Raw genomic sequence first — 22,279 nt, 5'->3', positions numbered from 1 at the left:
GCAGTTCTTTAGCAAGTGCCATTGAATAATTGATTCTTTAACAAAGAACATTAACATTTGTTCCAACCAGGACTTTAGAAAATGTTACTGTACTGACATTGTGAAATGCTGGAAAAGGAAATTAATATTAAAATACAAATTGTTTTTAGAAGGGACTTTGCCAACCTTTTGTGTGGCTGATTATATAAATGTCACAGTTGGTTCAGTTGAGTTCCCTGATGGATTTTGTTATTGCCAAGCATGAGCTTGGAGATGAGTTTGGAAGTAGGGGCTGGTGATATTGAATTAATCTGCATTATACAAAATGAACAGAATGGTAATTCCAGAGGAAATTTTAGCTAAGAAGGACAGCAAAACTTGGAGAAAACCAGTCCCTCGGAAGTAACTTAATGGATGAAAAACTTCGTATCTTAGTTACAATAATGTTACCATTACGCAGTTGTACGTACCTGATGTACCTAACAAGGCTGTATTTGGGATGATTTCCTGGTTGATTAAAAGCAGCGTTTCTAAAGGTAGTCAAGTGGGGGGAAAAAGAAAAAGCAAAAACTCACTTAAAAGAAGATACACAACAGTATTGGCCTGAAACAAGTTGGATCTAGCCATACCCAGGGGGTTCCGTATCTGCAACATTAAAATCTATGTACTCAGTTTTACTTTGAGGGCAAGATCATGAAAATTGATTATTATTATTCTAATGGAAAGTTGTGTTTTATAATTCCCCAGCTGAACCACCACTAAATTATGTGGTAAGAATGAGTGGGTGGGGAAACACAACTGGACAAACTGCTGTCAGGTCTGCCTACTTCTGCACATAGTTGTAATTTGTTCCAGGATTGAAGAGGAAAACAGCATTCTTTTCATTCAGATGTACATTTGTTCTACCATTGACTATGCTGTGACTTGGCCCAGAAAGTTGGTCCCTCCTTTGTCATTGTAGATTAGATTTGTATCTATTAAAAATTTTATTGTGCTTACAGAACAGAAAAAAAAACTCATAGAATTCACATTCTCAACTTCCCTTCAAGATATTTGTGTGAAACTTACATTGAATAAATTTATGTTAATTCCTTTGACTGCAAAGCTTTTGATCTTCTCAATTGGAGATGTGAAGCACTTTACTATATGCTTCCTTTCTATGTAATAAATAAATACTCAGTTGTTGAAATCTACATATGTGGCTTCTTAAATATTCCCATGTGTTCTGTCTTTTCTAATGAATATATAATCATTTATTAGACATCTACTACACGCTGGGCACCGTTTGAGTGTCAATGGCACAACAGAATCATTGTGTCCAAGAGACGATGTAGGAGATAGTAAGAGGTGGAGGGCATTTTCAGTTGGACGCTTGTCTTTTTTCTTGCTTTGTGTGGTGTTATATGTCTGCTGGCCAGGCAGAGGGTGCTTAGATATTGTTGGATTACCAAATGATTGTCCATACATTTGCCCTCATTTTAGGAATTGATTCCTTTCTTACCTCTAATGGATTTTTCATCTATTCCCTTTGCCTATAAACCTCTTGCGATGATGAACTACAGAAAAAGCAGAAGGCCTTAATATGCTATCTAATCTAATATTACATAAAATCTGATCCAACTTTCCCATTACTGTTATTACTGTCTTCTTGCAACACAAGACTTTCCTTATTGAACTGTAATAATTATTATTATTTTTTATCTTGTCCCAGAACACTATGGACTACTTATTAACCTAGACCTGTGGTTCCTAAACTATGGCATCACAGTGAATTTTGTAGGAGCATTTCAGAGAATTTCAAAAGACTGAGGGAAACACAATAATGTTTGTCAGACACTGTAAACTATTAGCTCAAGGTAATTCACAGTTTCAATGTTAGATTTCACTACATTCCTTTTGATAATGTCATATCTTTGGGAAGCTGAGTTTTCCGAACTTGCTGAATAATTTGGAATCTGGATGAATAATTTCTCTATTTTATCTGATGCTTTTTCTATTTTTTAAAAGTGTTTTTCCTCTTTCACCGTATTTTCCATTTATTTGGAGAACCACATGGAAACAGACTAAATGTGAGTTTGAGGAAGCCCTGAAGCCAGTTTCAAGTGTATGATGACATCTCTCTGGTGGTCAGGTGGACCTGATTTTTTCTATATACCATTTCACAGTGATTATTTTTCTTCCTGTATCTTAGCCACAATTTTTAAAATGGTTTCTTATTTCTGTTTCACAGTCATTTTCAATAGTAAGTCTCTTGTTACATATGTTATTGTTTGAATACCAGTTGGTAGCTTTTAAAATAAAAAAAGAAAGTAATAACAGTTTATACTTCTGTGTGAAGAAAAGTGCTTTGTTCCTTTATACTTGGTTTGTATTTGAAAATATTAATGAGTCCTCTGCTATCAATGTAAAAAACATATTTAAATCAAAATAATGAAGTGAAGCATATTAAGTTCCCAGATACCAAAGTATGTTTACTGTGTCTGAATATTTACAAACAAATAATTTTACTTGGCAGTAGAAATATAAGCAAGACTGAACTTCATAATTTAATAATCTTTTTTCTTATTATGAATATTGATTTCTTCAGTTATTATATACACATAATGAGGGTTCTATCTAGTAAGTCTTACCTATTATTTTCTTAAAACAATAATTTCAAAAAAACAACCTCTATCTTTCTTCTTGCTATTTTGGAAAATATAATTGACAACTAAAAGGGTATAATAGACCAAAAGAGCTATGTCCAGTAAAAACATATTCCCAGAAAACAATATGTGGAAATATAATTTATGACACTATTTAAAAATATATATCAATCTTAGTATAAACTCTGAACTTAGTTAGAAAATATATAAAAATGTGATCACTGAAATTCATAGGTCATATGAATGCCAAGCAAAATGGTCATAGCCAAGCAGAATGATTTTCCCACAGGCATTACTTTCTTTGTTAAAAAATGCTTACATAAAAGAATTTTAAGATTTGGCCGTTTTCTGATTAGAAATATAAATTAGGGAAGCTACACAATAAGTTTGCGTTGACTCATAGGTTGAGAAACAACTTTCATAAATTATCAAGATATTTTTCCCACCTCTACTTAGGAATGTTGTAAACTGATTTAGACAGATAACTTTCATATAGCTCCATTGAGAAAGGTAACCTTACAGTCTATCACCTATCCCAGTGTTCAGAGGTTGATGCTAGGCAAGTTAATGAAACCATGCGCATTTTCCCAACACATTCTTTCATCTCCCCATTTGTGTGTCTCTTTTAGAACCCTTGCACCTTGCCTTTCAGTTTCTTGGTAGTGCTTGAATGGAGGAAAGGAGTCATACTGGGGAGATAGAGCCAAGGGTTGCAAGTCCTGTCTAAATCTCTTACTGTACAAACTTTGCCATATCATCTTTACTCTTTGAGCCTCCTCGAGCTTCACCATATAATGATGGTAATAATGTGTACCTTTTAGGATTGAGATAAATGCACACAAAGTCAGTTTTCCCTCAGATGGGCCTTGGGGTGGGTTAAAATTATACCTCCTTTCTTAACTTCCTTTCTGCCCACACCCAAAACTTATTGAAATTGCCAACCCAGTCCATTCCAAGATGGCCAAACAGGAGCTACAGATGGTCTGTAGCTGTACAGATTCATCTCATTGGGACTGGTTGGACAGTGGGTGCAGCCCACAGAGGGCGAGCTGAAGCAGGGCAGGGCATTACCTCACCCGGGAAGCACAAGGGGTCAGGGGATTTCCCTTTCCTAGCCAAGGGAAGCCATGACAGATGGTAACTGGAAAATTGGGACACTCTCACCCAAATACTGCACTTTTCCAATGGCCTTAGCAAATGGCACACCAGGAGATTATATCCTGCACCTGGCTGGGTGGGTCCCATGCCCATGGAGCCTTGCTCACTGCTAGTGCAGCAGTCCGAGATCGAACTGCGAGGTGGCAGCCTGGTAGGCAGAGGGGCATCTGCCATTGCTGAGGCTTGAGTAGGTAAACAAAGCAGCCAGGAAGCTTGAACTGGATGGAGCCCACTGCAGCTCAACAGGGCCTGCTGTCTCTGTAGACTGCACCTCTGGTGGCAGGGTATAGCTGAACAAAAGGCAGCAGAAAACTTCTGCAGACTTTAATGTAACTGTCTGACAGCTCTGAAGAGAGCAGTGGTTCTCATAGCATGGTGTTTGAACTCTGAGAACGGACAAACTGTGTCCTCAAGTTAGTCCCTGATCCCTGTGTAGCCTAACTGGGAGAAACCTCCCAGTAGGGGCCAACTGATGCCTCATACAGGCAGGTGCCTCTCTGGGATGAAACTTCCAGAGGAAGGATCAGGCAGCAATATTTTCACTTCTGCAGCCTCCACTGGTGATACCCAGCAAACAGGGTCTGGAGTGGACTTCCAGCAAACTCCAACAACCTGCAGCTGAGGGACCTCACTGTTAAAAGAAAACCAACAAAGAGAAAGGAATAGCATCAACATCAACAAAAAAGACATCTACACCAAAACCCCATCTGTAGGTCACCATCACCAAAGACCAAAGGTAGATAAAACCACAAAGATGGGGAGAAACCAGAGCAGAAAAGCTGAAAATTCTAAAAAACAGAGCAACTCTTCTCCAGAGAATTGCAGCTCCTCACCAACAGCGGAACAAAGCTGGACGGAGAATGACTTTGACGAGTTGACAGAAGTAGTCTTCAGAAGGTCGATAATAACAAACTTCTCTGAGCTAAAGGAGGATGTTTGAACCCATTGCAAGGAAGCTAAAAACCTTGAAAAAAGATTAGACAAATGGTTAACTAGAATAAACAGTGTACAGCAGACCTTAAATGACCTGATGGAGCTGAAAACCATGGCATGAGAACTAGGTGATGCATACACAAGCTTTAGTAGTCAATTTGATCAAGTGGAAGAAAGAAGAACAAATTAATGAAATAAAGTGAGAAAACAGGGTTAGAGAAAAAAGAGTAAAAAGAAATGAACAAAGCCTCCAAGAAACTTGGGACTATGAGAAAAGACCAAATCTACATCTGATTGGTGTACCTGAAAGTGACAGGGAAAATGGAACCAAGTTGGAAAAGACTCTTCAGGATATTATCCAGGAGAACTTCCCCAAACTAGCAAGGCAGGCCAACATTCAAATTCAGGAAATATAGAGAACACCACAAAGATACCCCTGGAGAAGAGCAACCCCAAGACACATAATTGTCAGATTCACCAAGGTTGAAATGAAGGAAAAAATGTTAAGGGTAGTCAGAGAGAAAGGTCGAGTTACCCACAAAGGGAAGCCCATCAGACCAACAGCCAATCTCTCAGCAGAAACTCTACAAGTCAGAAGAGAGTGGGGGCCAGTATTCAACATTCTTAAAGCAAAGAATTTTCAACCCAGAATTTCGTATCCAGCCAAACTAAGCTTCATAAGTGAAGGATAAATAAAATCCTTTACAGACAAGTAAATGCTGAGATATTTTGTCACCACCAGGCCTGCTTTACAAGAGCTCCTGGAGGAAGCACTAAACATGGAAAGGAACAACCAGTACTAGCCAGTGCAAAAACATGCCAAATTGCAAAGACCATCGATGTTAGGAGGAAACTGCATCAACTAATGGGCAAAATAACCAGCTAACATCATAATGACAGGATCAAATTCACACATAACAATATTAACCTAAAATGTAAATGGGCTAAATGCCCCAATTAAAAGACACTGACTGGCAAATTGGATAAAGAGTCAAGACCCATCAGTTTGTTGTATTCAGGAGACCCATCTCATGTGCAGAGACACAGATAGGCTCAAAATAAAGGGATAGTGGAAGATCTACCAAGCAAATGGAAAGCAAAAAAACAAAACAAAACAAAAAGCAGGGATTGCAATCCTAGTCTCTGATAAAACAGACTTTAAACCAACAAATATCAAAAGAGACAAAGATGGTCATTACATAATGGTGAAGGAATCAATTCATCAAGAAGAGCTAACTCTCATATATATATATATATATATGTGTGCACCAAATACAGGAACACCCAGATTCATAAAACAAGTCCTTAGAGACCTACAAAGAGACTTAGACTCCCACACAATAATAATGGGAGACTTTAAAACCCCACTGTCAATATTAGACAGATAACAAGACAAAAGGTTAACAAGGATATCCGGGACTTAAACTCAGCTCTGTGCCCAGCAGACCTAATTGATATCTAAAGAATTCTCCACCCCAAATCAACAGAATATACATTCTTCTGAGCACCACATCAACACTTATTCCAAAATTGACCACATAGTTGGAAGTAAAGCACTGCTCAGCAAATGTAAAAGAACAGATTCAGAACAAACTGTCTCTCAGAACACAATGCAATCACATTAGAACTCAGGATTAAGAAACTCACTCAAAACCAGACAACTACATGGAAACTGAACAATGTGCTCCTGAATGACTACTGGGTAAATAACAAAATGAAGGCAGAAATAAAGATGTTCTTTGAAACCAATGAGAACAAAGACATAATGTACCAGAATCTCTGGGACACATTTAAAGCAGTGTGTAGAGGGAAATTTAAGCACTAAATGCTCACAAGAGAAAGCAGGAAAGATCTAAAATCGACACCCTAATATCACAATTAAAAGCAGTAGAGAAGCAAGAGCAACCAAAAGCTAGCAGAAGACAAGAAATAACTAAGATCAGAGCAGAACTGAAGGAGATAGAGACAAAAGAAAATCCTTCAAAAATCAATGAATCCAGGAGCTGGTTTTTCAAAAAGATCAACAAAATTGACAGACCACTAGCAAGACTAATAAAGAAGAAAAGAGAGAAGAATCAAATAGATGCAATAAAAATGATAAAGGGGATATCACCACCAATCCCACAGAAATGCAAACTACCATCAGAGAATACTATAAACACCTCTACACAAATAAACTAGAAAATCTAGAAGAAAAGGGCAAATTCCTGGACACATACATCCTCCCAAGAGTAAATCAGGAAGTTGAATTTCTGAGTAGACCAATAACAGGCTCTGAAATTGAGGCAATAATTAGTAGCCTGCCAACCAAAAAAAGTCCAGGACCAGACGGATTCAGTCAAATTCTACCAGAGGTACAAAGAGGAACTGGTACCATTTCTTCTGAAACTATTCCAATCAACAGAAAAAGAGGGAATCCTCTCTAAATCATTTTATGAGACCAGCATCATCCTGATACCAAAGCCTGGCAGAGACACAACAAAAAAGAAAATTTTAGACCAATATCCCTGATGAACATCAATGTGAAAATCCTCAATAAAATACTGACAAACCGAATCCAGAAGCACATCAAAAAGCTTATCCACCAAGATCAAGTTGGCTTCATCCCTGGGAGGCAAGGCTGGTTCAACATACACAAATCAATAAACGTAATCCATGACATAAACAAAACCAATGACAAAAATCACATGATTACCTCAATAGATGCTGAAAAGACCTTCTACAAATTTCAACAGCCCTTCATGCTAAAAACTCTCAATAAAGTAGTTATTGATGGAACGTATCTCAAAATAATAAGAGCTATTTATGACAAACCCACAGCCAATATCATACTGAATGGGCAAATACTGGAAGCATTCCTTTCAAAAACTGGCAAAAGACAGGGATGCCCTCTCTCACCATTCCTATTCAACATAGTGTTGGAAGTTCTGGCCAGGGCAATCAGGCAAGAGAAAGAAATAAAGGATATTCAATTAGGAAAAGAGGAAATCAAATTGTCCCTGTTTGCCGATGACAGGATTGTATATTTAGAAAACCCCATCGTCTCAGCCCCAAATCTCCTTAAGCTGATAAGCAACTTCAGCAAAGGATACAAAATCAATGTGCAAAAATCACAAGCATTCCTATACACCAATAACAGACAGAGAGCCAAATCATGAGTGAACTCCCATTCACAATTGCTACAAAGATAATAGAATACCTAGGAATCCAACTTACAAAGGATGTGAAGAACCTCTTCAAAAATAACTACAAATCACTGCTCAACCAAATAAGAGGACACAAACAAATGGAAGAACATTCCATGCTCATGGATAGGAAGAATCAATATCGTGAAAGTGGCCATACTGCCCAAAGTAATTTATAGATTCAATGCTATCCCCATCAAGTTACTAATGACTTTCTTCACAGAACTGGAAAAAACTAAAGTTCATCTGGAACCAAAAAAGAGCCTGCATTGCCAAGACAATCCTGAGCAAGAAGAACAAAGCTGGAGACATCACACTACCTGACTTCAAACTATACTACAAGGCTACAGTAACCAAAACAGCATGGTTCTGGTAGCAAAACAGAGATATGGACCAATGGAACAGAACAGAGGCCTCAGAAATAACACCACACATCTACAACCATCTGATCTCTGACAAACCTGACAAAAATAAGAAGTGGGGGAAGGATTCCCTATTTAATAAATGGTGCTGGGAAAACTGGCTAGCAATATGTAGAAAGCTGAAACTGGATCCTTTCCTTACACCTTATACAAAAATTAATTCGAGATGGATTAAAGACTTAAATGTCAGACCTAAAATCACAAAAACCCTAGAAGAAAACCTAGGCAATACCATTCAGGTCATAAGCATGGGCAAGGACTCCATGACTAAAACACCAAAAAGCAATGGCAACAAAAGCCAAAATTGACAAATGGATCTAATTAAACTAAAGAGCTTCTGCACAGCAAAAGAAACTACCGTCAGAGTGAACAGGCAACCTATAGAATGGGAGAACATTTTTGCAATCTACTCATCTGACAAAGGGCTAATATCCAGAACCTACAAAGAACTCAAACAAATTTACAAGACAAAACAAACAACCCCATCAGACAGTGGGCAAAGGATATGAACAGACACTTCTCAAAAGAAGACATTTATTCAGCCAACAGACACATGAAAAAATGCTCATCGTCACTGGTCATCAGAGAAATGCAAATCAAAACCACAATGAGATACCATCTCACACCAGTTAGAATGGCAATCATTAAAAAGTCAGGAAACAACAGGTGCTGGAGAGGATGTGGAGAAATAGGAACACTTTTACACTATCGGTGGGACTGTAAACTAGTTCAACCATTGTGGAAGACAGTGTGGCAATTCCTCGAGGATCTAGAACTAGAAATACCATTTGACCCAGCCATCCCATTACTGGGTACCCAAATGATTATAAATCATGCTACTATGAAGAAACATGCACACATGTGTTTATTGCGGCACTATTCACAACAGCAAAGACTTGGAACCAACCCAATTGTTCATCAGTGCTAGATTGGATTAAGAAAATGTGACACATATACATCATGGAATACTATGCAGCTGTAAAAAAGATGAGTTCATGTCCTTTGCAGGGACACGAATGAAGCTGGAAACCATCATTCTGAGCAAACTATCACAAGGACTGAAAACCAATCACCACATGTTCTCACTCATAGGTGGGAATTGAACAATGAGAACACTTGGACACAGGGTAGGGAAGATCACACACTGGGGCCTGTCTTGGTGTGGGGGGATCGAGGGTGGGATAGCATTAGGAGAAATACCAAATGTAAATGATGAGTTAATGGGTGCAGCAAACCAACATGGCACATGTATACCTATGTAACAAACCTGCATGTTGTGCACATGTACCCTAGAACTTAAAGTATAATAATAATAATAAAAAAGAAATTGCCAACCCTACTCAACAGCTGTTAGAAAAAAATTATCTGTCCTAATTTTTTTGCCTTTACATGTGTCGGAATGATCAGTACTTAAGAACAAATGTGTATCTCCAGGCTGGAGATCTCCATTTGAATATATGGTAATTTCCTTAAACTTAACATGTCCAGACTGAACTTCTGATCCTCCCTCCCCATCCAAACCCATATCAATATCACAAGTACCCAATTAATATCTCTTGGACAGCAACTCTACCCTTCTGGTCACTATGTAAAAACATTGGAGTATCTTGTTGACACTTATTTCTCTCCCACCCTACTTCCAATTATCAGGAAATCTTGTTGTCTGAAACTTTAAAATATTTCTCTCCCACCCTACTTCCAATTATCAGGAAATCTTGTTGTCTGAAACTTTAAAATATTTCTCTCCCACCCTACTTCCAATTATCAGGAAATCTTGTTGTCTGAAACTTTAAAATATATTTCAAATCTCATTCTTTATTACTACTTGTAACAACTACCATCTTGTAAATTTTTTCGTTTTTTGGCTGGATTAGGTAATAAACATCCCAGTCACATCTCCTGACTTAACTTTCTTCCATCTGTTACTGCTTTCAAGATAGATGTCAGGGAGATCTTTTCAAAATATTGGTTCACATAACTCAAAACCCTGTAGGGACTCCCTGCTTCACTGAGGGTAAAAACCAATATTCTGACCATGCTCTGAAAGGATCTATATGATCAAAATCTTGACCTCTATTCCTACCTGGTCTGATCTCGCTCACATTTTCCAGCTGGGTACCTGCTTTCTTGCTGCTTCTGTAACACATTAGGTTGTGAAGCATCCTCTGTCCTCAGGTTCTTCACTCTGTCTGCTACTTCTATCTGGAACCCCTTACCCACTCCTCCTTCCCCCTAAAACCCCTTGGCTAGCTTTCTTACCTCTTTCCTCAAATCTTTGTCCTCTCAGCCGTACTACCTTGAACCTGACATTTAAGACTGTGGTCTGTCCCCATCCCACTACTCTAAATCCTCCTTATCCTGCTGTACCCTTTTCTGAATGCACATATCATCTTTTCAAATTTTATATAACTTACTTCTTTATTATTTACCATATTTTTCTTATTTCCTCTTTCTATCAGAAAGCTATAGTTATATGATAATGGAATTTTTGTTAATGTATCCCAAATACTTTGTTTGGTATCTAGTAAATAGACAATAAATATTTGTGAAATGCATGGATGACATATGTATTATTCTGTTCTCATGCTGCTATAAAGAGCTGCTTGAGACTGGGTAATTGATAAAGGAAAGAGGTTTAATTGACTGACATTCCACATGGCTGGGAAGGCCTCAGGAAACTTACAATCATAGTGGAAGGGGAAGCAAACATCCTTCTTCACATGCCAGCAGGAAGGAGAAGTGCTGAGCAAAGGGGGAAAGCCGCCTATAAAACCATCAGATCTTGTGAAAACTCACTCACTATCATGAGAACATAATGGGGGAACCCGCCCCCATGATTCGGTTATCTCCACCTGGTCCCACCCTTGACATGTGGGGATTATTATGATTCAAGGTGAGATTTGGGTGGAGATGCCTAGCCAAACCTTATCAACATATTAAGTCTTCTTGAGGTATTTGTTTGTTTAAAAAGTTTCTTACTGATCTATAGGAATCAGTCTCCAATAACAAACTTTCATGTGGTGTGGCAGATTTCTGGGAGATATCCTGAGGCTTTTCCACTACTCCTCCTATTAAACAATTTGCATTTCTGAAACTTCAGAATTAAAATTTGGGTCAAAAATATATATCGGCAAAACTATTAGTAAGTTTAATGTATATATTATGTTATAAAATATATATACAAACATGAGAAACTGTTTTAATAAATTATTGGGGGATGTGATTATTAGTAACAGCTCCCAAAAGACATTACAGCTTTGTGGTTAAGATCACAGGCTCTGTATTTCAGTTAAATCTTAGTTATACTACTTCCTACTATAAACTTGGATGAGTTATTGGAACTCTCTCTGCCTCTGTAAAAACTGGACTTTTCTACAGTTGCGTACCGCAGTAAGTTTATGATAGCTACAGGGGAGAAACATAATGGGTTGTATACTTATTATCTGCAAAATGATATATTCAGATTGTGTGTGGAGGTTTTTATTTTGGGGATATTAAAAGTTCTTAAGTCAGACACTGAATTGTACATTAGGTGAGTCTTCAGTTATCATATTTATTTAAATTCACAAACAAACATTTTGTATATTTATGGTATACAACATGATGCTTTAAAATAGGTATACACACACTGTGGAATGGCTAAGTCAGGCTAAATAATGTATGCATTACTCCACATACTTATTTTTTGTGGCAAAAACACTTAAAATCAATTCTATTAGCAATTTCCAAGTATATAATACATTGCTATTAACTATAGTTCAAATGTTGTATGATATATCTCTTGAACTTATTCCTCCTGTCTAACTGAAATTTTGAATACTTTGATCAGCATCAAAGGATACAATCAGCCCACCCCAGTCCCTGGTAACTATGATATTCTACTCTCTGCTACTGTGACTTTGACTTTTTAGGCTACACAAATAAGTGAGATCATGCACTTTCTGTGTTTTTCTGTGTCTGACTTATTTAATGTAGCATGATGTCTTCCAGGCTTATCATCGTTATTGCAAATGACAGGATTTCCTTCTTTTTAAAGGAGGACTAGTATCCCATTGTGTATTTATACCACATTTTCTTTATTTGTTCATCTGTTTCAGGCACTTAGCTTGATTCCATATCTTGGCTATTGTGAACAGTGATGCGGAAAACATGGGAGTGCCAATAATTCTTCAACATACTGATTTCATTTCCTTTGGATATATACCCAGAAGTGGGATTGCTGGATTATGTGGTAGTGATCATGTTTTAGACTGGATAATAGTAGTTTATATCTCCTCAGGTTGTTGTAAGAAATAAAATAATGCTTATAAAGTACTCAGATCAGCACACGGTACCTAGTTTAAGTGTTCAGTATTTATTGAACAAAAAGAAAGAAAAGAATGCAAAACAAAGTAGAGCATACAAACAAGTTATTTAATCAAACATAGCACTTTATTGAAAAATATGTCAACTATTTTGTTCTTGTACTAAAATATATTTTGATAATATATGTATCACTTTATTCTTTAAGATTTAAATCCATCATATTTGCTATGCAAAGAAAGAGCTAAATATAACTATGTTGGTTCCTCCATTGACATATATGTGTAGACATACAAAAGACATATATGTCTGTTTGTTACAACAAAGACAATATTTGTTGTTGGCAAGCTACACAGAAATGCATGATGAAGGCAGAAAGAAAATATCAAGGAAACAAGTCATATCCTTTTAAGGATAAAGCTGTTCTTGTGAACAGTAACACCCAATACCACAGGATAGCCAATTAACCTGTTTCAAGAAGAGTTCCCATCGTATATTTCACTCTTAAAAGTGTAGTGGTCTTCCTATCTTTAACCTCATGCTTCCTTTCATGTTTCTTTGGTTTTTCAAATTCTCTGTGTATCCTCCCAGAAAAAACAAAATAAACACAAAAAAATAAATGAGGAAAAGAAACCCAGACACAACATTTAAGGTTAAAGAGTAAATTGTACAAAGGAATTGAAGAATTCAAGAGAGATCTTAACTCACTTCCTCAAAGGATTGTGAGTTTTATTTGAAGTCATCCTATGCATTAAAATATCCAAGATTTTTATTACAGTGAATAAGGGAAGAGAAAGGAGGAAGAAGATACTATGTTTAATTCTTTTCATTGTGGTTAACATTATTGTGGTAGATGTTAGTGGTTGTAAATGGGATGAAACTTACGGAGGGCTGCTGAGTTGCTGGTCAAATTTCATCTCTTGATTTATGAGGTCCTTATTTTGCTTACTTTGTAATCATTACGTATAATTCATCGAGCTCTACGTGAATAATTTGTATGCTTTTCTTTATATCTAGTATATTTTAATTAAAAGTTCATATGCAAATAAAAAATTAAAGAGAGCTCCAAATGTATTAAAAAGAGCAAATAATTAAATTTCATCCTGGGCTGTACTGCAGTTGGTTACTGCAGTTAGCTGTTATAGCTATAGGGGAGAAACATAATACTTCCTTTTACCTGGAGATGTAAAATAACTAAATTTGTATGTGGGAGTTTACCTTTTTGGACTACATGTTCTGTGTGACCAATAAATTGTATAGTAGGTGAGTCTTCAATGATCGTATTTTAAAGACACATTGCTCAAATTTACATTGTTCTTACTTGATCCTCTACAAAAGTAAGAACATACCATTAAATCTTAACTCATTTGACATCATGCTGCAGGAAGATAAGGTATTAAAGTGTGGGTATATTTCTTTCTGTTGATTTAACATTATAAGGCATAGATACTGTGATATCCAAGACAATAAATAGTAAACATATTCATTATTATCTATTTTTAAAATGTCAGTTATCTTAGAAGTTATTTATTTTCCAATGTTGTGGATATTGAAGTTAATTTCTCTGATTAATGTCAAAAATTGTCTGCTGTAGGGAAGAAGGGCTGATATCCTTTAACTTTTTGAAAGATTGTAGGTAAAGATTTCTTTGGAAACCTAGGAACCACACAGAAGGGGACTTGAATTATACTAAAAATCAAACTCCTTTTTCAGGAAGATCAAGGAACCATAAAAGAGCTTTGCCCAGCCTGGAACACCCCTTTCCTTAGTCCTTATCTGTCTCAATTCTTTCTTGAATGTCTATTGGTATTCACCTTCTCCAGAAAGTTTTTTGGATTGCCTGGCTAACTCAGATCTACATTTCTATAGTTCAAACCCCTAGCACTACAGTTTATAAACAAAAATATCACAAAGGTTGGTTTGCTTGTCCTCAGCATATAGTTAATAGGTGTTTGGTGAATGAAAAAGTTGTCAGTTGGGGCTATTGACCTTCAGAGGGGGAACTGTTATACCTGCTTGCTAGTAGTCAGAAACTGTCTAGCGGTAGTAGACATTCTCAATGTCTATTAATTATTTTAATTATTTAAGAGTACCAAGAAAGAAGAGATAAAAGACAGAAAAAAGAAAGGGAAAGGGAAAGGAAAGGAAAGGAGAGGAAAGAAAGAAAATTTAGTTGAGTAGGGTTGACAAGTCTCTAAAAGCAGGTCATGGTGCAAATTCTTGTGTGCCTGACACAGAAAAAATAAGTAGCTTACTATTGACCAATGCTAATTTCATTCTTAAATTAAGACATAGGCAATGAAACGTAGACCACGACCATATTTTCTCTCTTTGAGTTCTACATGCATGAAATGAATCTTTGAGGGACATTCCACCGGGCCAAAGTCTAGGCTGAAAGATCTTTTAAAAGGTATAAAAATGAGAACTATTTTAATTTTTAAAAAATTAAGAATAGGCTGCAAGAAGTTATAGCAGAGAAAAGGTAAAGAATTATATCCTAAAGTATGAATCACATGTGTCTTGAGTTTATGCATTTTTAAAGTTTAATCCCTGAATTAAACTAGAATTCACCATCTATTAATTTTATTCTAAAATCCCCCTCTAATTTCATAAGCCAGTTTTACAAGCTTTTGGTTTAATTTATAATTGTGTAAGAAAATTGTGGTTATTCAAATCATATTAAAAACAAATTTAAACCAACCAATCCAAACAACAAAAAGCAAAACGAGAATGTACAGAAAGACATAGAGAAAGAGATTGACAAAAATGGGAAGGCATCTAGAATTCATGTTGCATAGAAACTTGGGCTGGAAAAAGAGGACTGAAATGGAATATGATTGATAACTTCACAAAGTAGGCACAAATTGGAAGTCAACACAGGCTGGCTTCATTTCAATATTGATAACTTTCAAAGCATCAGAGCTGTGCAGCACCAGGCAGAAGGACCTCATGAAGGAAGGCACACTCATTACTGGAAATGTTCAAACAGGGCCTGGGTGACCACCTCTCTGGGTGTTGGAAGGCCAAGACTTTGAGAAGCCATTCGATGAAATTTCTTCTAATTTTTAGATTCTATAGAATGTACTATCCCACAAAGGACATGGGAAAACACCTCTCTATTTCCTTATTCTTTCATTTTCTCATATCAAACCAAATAGAATTGATAAAAATCTATCTTAGAATGAATAACAGAGAGTATTATGACACATTTCCTAAGTAGCTAAAATCTATAATGCTCCAAACAGAATAAATGCTAGGCTCAAATCCCTAAATCAGATGGAGAAAGGAAAATACCCAGGTCTATCTTTTATAACATTTAAAATATTATATTTGATATAGTGCTGATTTTCTACCATTTTATTAGCTATAATGGTTATTACAGTTATAAGTTTTAATATGTCTATATATATATATGTTCTAAAAGAAAAGATGAGTTTAAGTGATGCAGGACTTATTAGTTCTGTAGAACATATTAACCATTGCACTATTTTCTCTTTTATACTTATTCAGGAACTAATTGTATATCATACTGAAAAGAAGAAATTATAAGATCTAAAAATAGGCCTAACTGTCCAGAGGCAGAAGGAGATAGGTCCCATGGTGCTGACTTGTACCTTGTTAGGATGGCTCACTAAGTCGTGCTTATGGGGGTGTTTGAAATACATTTTCAATTAATTTAACAGGTGTTTGTGTGCCTTTAAGGGATCGAGGGTAGAAAGGGAAACACACTATGTTATTTTTTCACTAAGAGTCACAGTCAGTGGGAGAAACAGACAGGTGAACCTAGAATTACAGTATGTTAAGACAGACACAATAATAGAAGTACATCAAATTGCTGCAGATCAGAGAGGAGGGGCATGTATTCCGAAAGGAAAGTCAGGAAAGCTTCATGGGAAATGTGAGATCTGAGCTCCAAATTTGGAAGAGTGAATTCGTGTGGGCTACATGAAGAGGAATGAAAGGATTCCAGCAGTAGAGTGATTCAGAGGTATCAGTCTGATACTGTCAGGTAACTGATGCTGCAAGAAAGTGCTGGACCAGTCATGAAATGGAGAGTGAAGCAGGTGAATGGACAGCTGGGAGCTCAATAAAATGAGTTGTTGGCTGGAAGGGGAGGGCATAAAGGTAGGGTTGAAATAGGACCGTTAAAGGCAAGCCTGATATAAGAGTGGGTTGAAGGGCAGACTGAGAACTAATCTTCAGAATATTACTTTTTTTTACTTGTATTATATAAAGCTTTCTCTAGTGTGTGGCTTCATGGCTTTATGGGTCATGGAATGTCTTTCGACCAGCATCAGACACCCAGGTGGCAGCCTCAAATAGCACTGCCTGTGTCCTGCTGGAAAAGCCAGATGTTGGCTTGTTGCTTTTTTTGCATGAATTTTATAAAATTGCAGAAAATTTTTGGGAAATGGAACTTTGATTACTCATATTTTTCTGCCCATGGGGAAGATGTGATTTTAGAAGAGATGAAAGATAGGATATACTTGATCATATGTTATTTTTCATGATATATTGTTGATTATATGCAGTAATAAATTTAAAAGTAATAAGGAATCAATGCTTTATTTCCATGAAGAGGGATCTTAGTTGTGATTCCATAAAGGTGGCCGGGTGTTTTTCGGGAGGATTGTGGAGATGGATGGTAGCCTTCTGCTCTTGGTTGTCTTCTTGCCTGGTTGCTCACTATTCCCTTTACTTTTATTTCTGTTTATTTATTTAATTTATAATTGATATATTATGGTTGTACATATTTTTGGGGTAAGTGTAATAATTTGTACATGTACACAGTGTGTATTGATCAAGTCAAGGCAATTGGGATATCCCTTTCAGATTTACTCCAGGGCAGATCCCCTGTGCACATCTAATTGAAGCAGGTGACCTGGATGGCTTTTAGGTTCACCTTAGCCTGACTAAACTTTAGCCTTCTTTCTGTTGGCAGCCCCAGATCTCTCTTTTCTTACAGCATTCATTCGTTGTAGAAAACTTGCAACTCTTTCTGTGCTCCTTTGAAATGTAAATCTTTGAAAAAGCCTCTTGCCTGTTTTGTAATCCTGAATTGTTTTTCTCAAGGAGCTGAGGGTCCTCCTTTTGAAATGCAATTATCAAGAAAAATAGAGCCCCCATCTTTCTGGCTCTGTGTGGGGATAGGAGCCTAACTTTGATAAGCAAAAATTAGCGAACACAGAGGGCCTAATTGCATTGACCAATTCCCCACAGATGACTCCTGTACTTTTCCACTAGGTCACCTCAGCATTTAAAAGCTCTTCTAACTTTGGTTTCTGCAGAATTGAGTTCAGTCTGTTTCCCTTATTGCCATAATCTTGGCCCCTAATGCAATAGGTGTGGAATAAATCTCCCTTACCTGTTTAACTTGTCCACTGCAACTTTTCTTTGACATACGGTATGCCTAGAATCACACTAAAAGCTGGCCACATAAATCTATGGCCAAAAGAGGGTTCAGTATAAGGTGAAATTGGCCCTAGCAGCATGTGTTCATGCTAGGTGACTGGAGATTTTAAAAACCTAGGTAATGAACGTAGTGTCTCTCTCCGAGTTCTGTGTGCACAAGGTGAATCTTTGAGGGATGTTCCACTGGGCCAAAGTCTAGGCCAAAAGATCTTTTAAAAGGCGTAAAAATGAGAACTGTTGGGGCAGAATGATTAGCCGTGTGAACTGAAAGTAAATATAGAATACTGGATGGGACTGAAGGATGGAGATAATTATTCCGCTGCACATTCAAGGAGTTAAGTTGTTGTGTTCCGCTCCCCCCAGAGATAAGATGGAAAACTAAGTCATATATGGAACAAATCTCTTTTTATGATGGTAAAGTTTCTTTGAACTGCTTTTATGCCTTCCAACTAGTGAAGATAATTGGATAGGTTATTCAATGATTCTTATATGACAACTTTGCTTGCAAAAACAAAGTGGGTCAAAAATGCAAATATAGCATTCTGCTTTAATGCAAAGATGGGAAATAACATAAGCAATTATCTGACAAATGGCAGCTGTTTAAACTGCAGGGTACTAAACTGGTATCTTAGCAGGGGTGTCATTATCTATAGGCCATTAAAAGTTTGTTTCTTTATTATTTCATTTTTATTGGCTTTGGTTTTAAAAAGGGAAAGATAAACTCCCCAACTGAAGGCTTTAATACTTTTACTATATAAATGTTGCTCTATTACCAAAAAGATATCTTGTTATTTGATTAAAGTTCTCAAAAGAGTAATCTCAACTTTTTATTATTTCTATTTAGAGATAAAAAAAATACTTGAGTGTGTATTTGTGTAACAGCCAAGTTGAAACTTTTATGTTGACATTATTCTTGCTGAAGTTTATCTTCACAATTCATATAAATTGATGATTGATGAGAAATTTTAATTTTTTAAAGTAAAATTTGGATGCGATTAGCATCTCAGGACAGAACATTCTTCACGGATAGAATTCTGTCTACATGGAAGTGGGCAGATAAATGGGGCAAACTGTGGTGGAATGGCAAAAGAGGTAAGGTTACTTTCCATTGCTCTCGTTTATTTTATTTTTTTCATTAACTCCTAAGCACCATCTCTCTCTTTCATTTCAGGTATTCAGTATCCTGCTAATTGTAATCCGATCTCCCCTGGAGAGAAAATGGTAATTACTTTCAGGTTCATGAATACCAATTGATGCATTTACCTCATTATTTTCTTTGATATGACAGCTACACTAATAGATCAGAACAAAATGTGTCCATGTAGCATCTTGAGTTCATCAAGTCACTTTGCAAGTTATCTCCAATATATTTGGGTTAGCTATAGAAATAGAAGCTAGATGCTGGCACCTGTAGATAGATTAATAATAAAATGTCTGCATTCGTAGAATGACTACTAATGAACTGCTGTCAACAAGAAGAAAAAAGTTTGATCGGTGTAAGAAAAAAGTTTGTAGCTGTGTCGCTTCTCTCTTTACTATGTTCTTAAATGAACACATATGGGCAGTGTGTGGTGGCTCATGCCTGTAATCCCAGCACTTTGGGATGCTGAGGTGAGCAGATCACTCAAGCTCAGGAATTTGAGACCAGCCTGGGCATCATGGCAAAACCCCGTCTCTACAAAAAAATACAGAAAATTAGCTGAGCATGGTGGTGTGTGCCTGTAGTCCCAGCTACTTGGGAGGCTGTGGTCAGAGAATCACCTGAGACTGTGAGGTAAAAGCTGCAATGAGCAGAGATCAAGTCACTGCACTCCAGCCTGGGTGACAGAGTGAGACCATTTTTCAAAAAAAAAGGAAAAAGAAAAAAAAAAAAGAAATTAACATACGAGAAATACACTTTTTTTTTGGTATGATGTGCAACCTAGAAGGAAAGTGAGCCTATTGGGCACAGTGGCATCAGGAGCCACTGAAAAATTTGTCAGACTGGGAAATTGTGTTATGCCTAATAATATTACTTTTATTAAGGATGAAAGTAAAACCCTACACTGGTGAACTCAAATCCCATGAGAGTAGGGACAGACATAGCACAAAGCATGCAAATGGAACTGAGATTTTAACTGAAAATACATTTAATATGAATCATCAGTCAGATATGATCGCTATAGAGACTAGTGCAACTTTGGTTAAATTAATAGAAATGTACTTTAGAGAATGATGGAGGCATTATCCTTGTCTTTTCTGTGTGTCAGGCAACACTTTGCCGACTGCTTTTAGTCCTAAGTGCCACAGTTTAAGGGAAAAGTGCACAAATTGAGGGCAGTTAATGGAAGGAGCTGGGGAAGAAGACGCCATGCTGTAGAACTTTAGGAAGCATTGGAGCTATTTAATTTTATGAAATGAATGTGCCTGTGTGTATCTGTGTGTTTAGAAGCATGAAATGGGTATATTGGAAGAGCTACATATCAAAGGATGGTTACCTGCATTCTATTTAGATCCAACAAATAGAATTAGAAGAATTAGAATTAAAGAGTGCATAGGGCTGGGTGCAGTGGCTCATACCTATAATCCCAGCACTTTAGGACACGGAAGCAGGAGGATCACTGAAGGTGAGACCAGCCTGGGTAACATAGTGAGGCCCCCATCTCTAAAGAAAAAAAAAATGAGGCGGACATGGTGGTACATGCCTGTAGCCCCAGTGACTCAGGAGGCTGAAGTGGGAGGATTGTTTGTGCACAGGACGTTGAGGCTGTAGTGAGCTGTGATCAGGCCACTGCACTCCAGCCCGGGCAACAGAGTGAGACCCTGTCTCAAAAACAACAACGACAAAAACAAAAACAAAAACAAAACAAAACAAAACAAAACAAAAACAGAATCAAAGAAAGTACTCTAAATGGGGACATTCTTTTGTCTAATAAAATCTTAAGGCCGGGCGTGACGGCTCACTCCTGTAATCTCAGCACTTTGGGAGACCGAGGTGGGTGGATCACCTGAGGTCAGGAGTTCCAGACCAGCCTGACCAATATAGTGAAACCCCATCTCTAGTAAAAATAGTACAATCAGCCACGCCTGTAGTCCCAGGAGAATTGCCTGAACCTGGGAAGTGGAGGTTGCTGTGAGCCAAGATGGCGTCACTGCACTCCAACGTGGGTGACAGAATGAGACCATCTCAAAAACAAAACAAAACAAAACAAATGAACAAACAAAACCCCAAAAAACTTCCATAAATTTCCTAGCTGATTTAGGGTAGAACACAGTTCCTTATGCTGGATATGTGAGCACACATCTCCAAGTGATTCCTGTTTACATTTCCAGCTAGATTTGATGCTTTTTTAGTAGACTTTCAAAATCTCTTTTTTAGTAAACTTACTTTTTAAGTAAGTTCTTTTAGTAAACTTTCATAACCTCTTTTCTGAGATGTTTCTTTGCACTTCTGTAAGAAAGTTCATGGCAACAGCTTAAGAATGTGTCGGGCTGGGGCGCAGTGGCTCACGTCTGTAATCCCAGCACTTTGGGAGGCCGAAGTGGGCGGATCATGAGGTCAGGAGATCGACCGTCCTGGATTACACGGTGAAACCCCCTTTCTACTAAAAATACAAAAAAATTAGCTGGGTGAGGTGGCGGGCGCCTGTAGTCCCAGCTACTCAGGAGGCTGAGGCAGGAGAATGGCGTGAACCCAGGAGGCAGAGCTTGCAGTGAGCCGAGATCGCGCCACTGCACTCCACGCCCAGCTTGGGCGACAGTGCCACACTCTGTCTCAAAAAAAAAAAAAAAAAAAAAAAAAAAAAAAAAATTATTCTATTACTGGAAGTGCTGACTACATATCTTATGTTAAAGTTGCTTAAATGATCACATGATTTTTATTGGTAGTATTTAATTACAAGTTCCATTTGTCTTTTCTTTAATAGCCTCATTCAACCTCTGTCATTACAGTTGTTATTGCTATCATATCACTTGTAAGATAATTCCAAATATGTGGATAGAAAGTAAAAGTTTTAATGAGTCACTAAAAGATCTTTTTGATGGTTCTTTCATGTTTTTGTCTTGACTTGCAACTCTAGAAGCTGCTCACCTTCATGATTTTGTCTGGAATCTGGATGATCTTTTGCCTGGACAATGGTCAACACACAATTTGGCTTTGAAGAGTCGGGCCCACAATCTCAATTGTGATACAGAGAAGAGCCCACATTTCTACTCAGATTTTTGCTATAAAGATAGACTTCGTATCTAAAATAATAAAGAATTA

At 37.2% G+C, this 22,279-nt stretch overlaps 1 long non-coding RNA gene across 1 annotated transcript in view; it reads left to right on the top strand.

The window, feature by feature from the left end:
- Positions 1–22,279, top strand: part of LOC126955699 (uncharacterized) — a 59,373-nt gene extending 37,094 nt beyond the window's left edge. Inside the window, exons 4-5 of the long non-coding RNA XR_007726046.1 lie at positions 19,208–19,257; positions 22,095–22,279. This is a non-coding gene — a long non-coding RNA (uncharacterized LOC126955699). The remainder of the gene's footprint in view (positions 1–19,207; positions 19,258–22,094) is intronic.

Source organism: Macaca thibetana, chromosome 5 (genome assembly GCF_024542745.1).
Source record: "Macaca thibetana thibetana isolate TM-01 chromosome 5, ASM2454274v1, whole genome shotgun sequence".
NCBI lineage: Eukaryota > Metazoa > Chordata > Mammalia > Primates > Cercopithecidae > Macaca > Macaca thibetana.
This window is presented reverse-complemented; position numbering and strand designations above follow the sequence as displayed.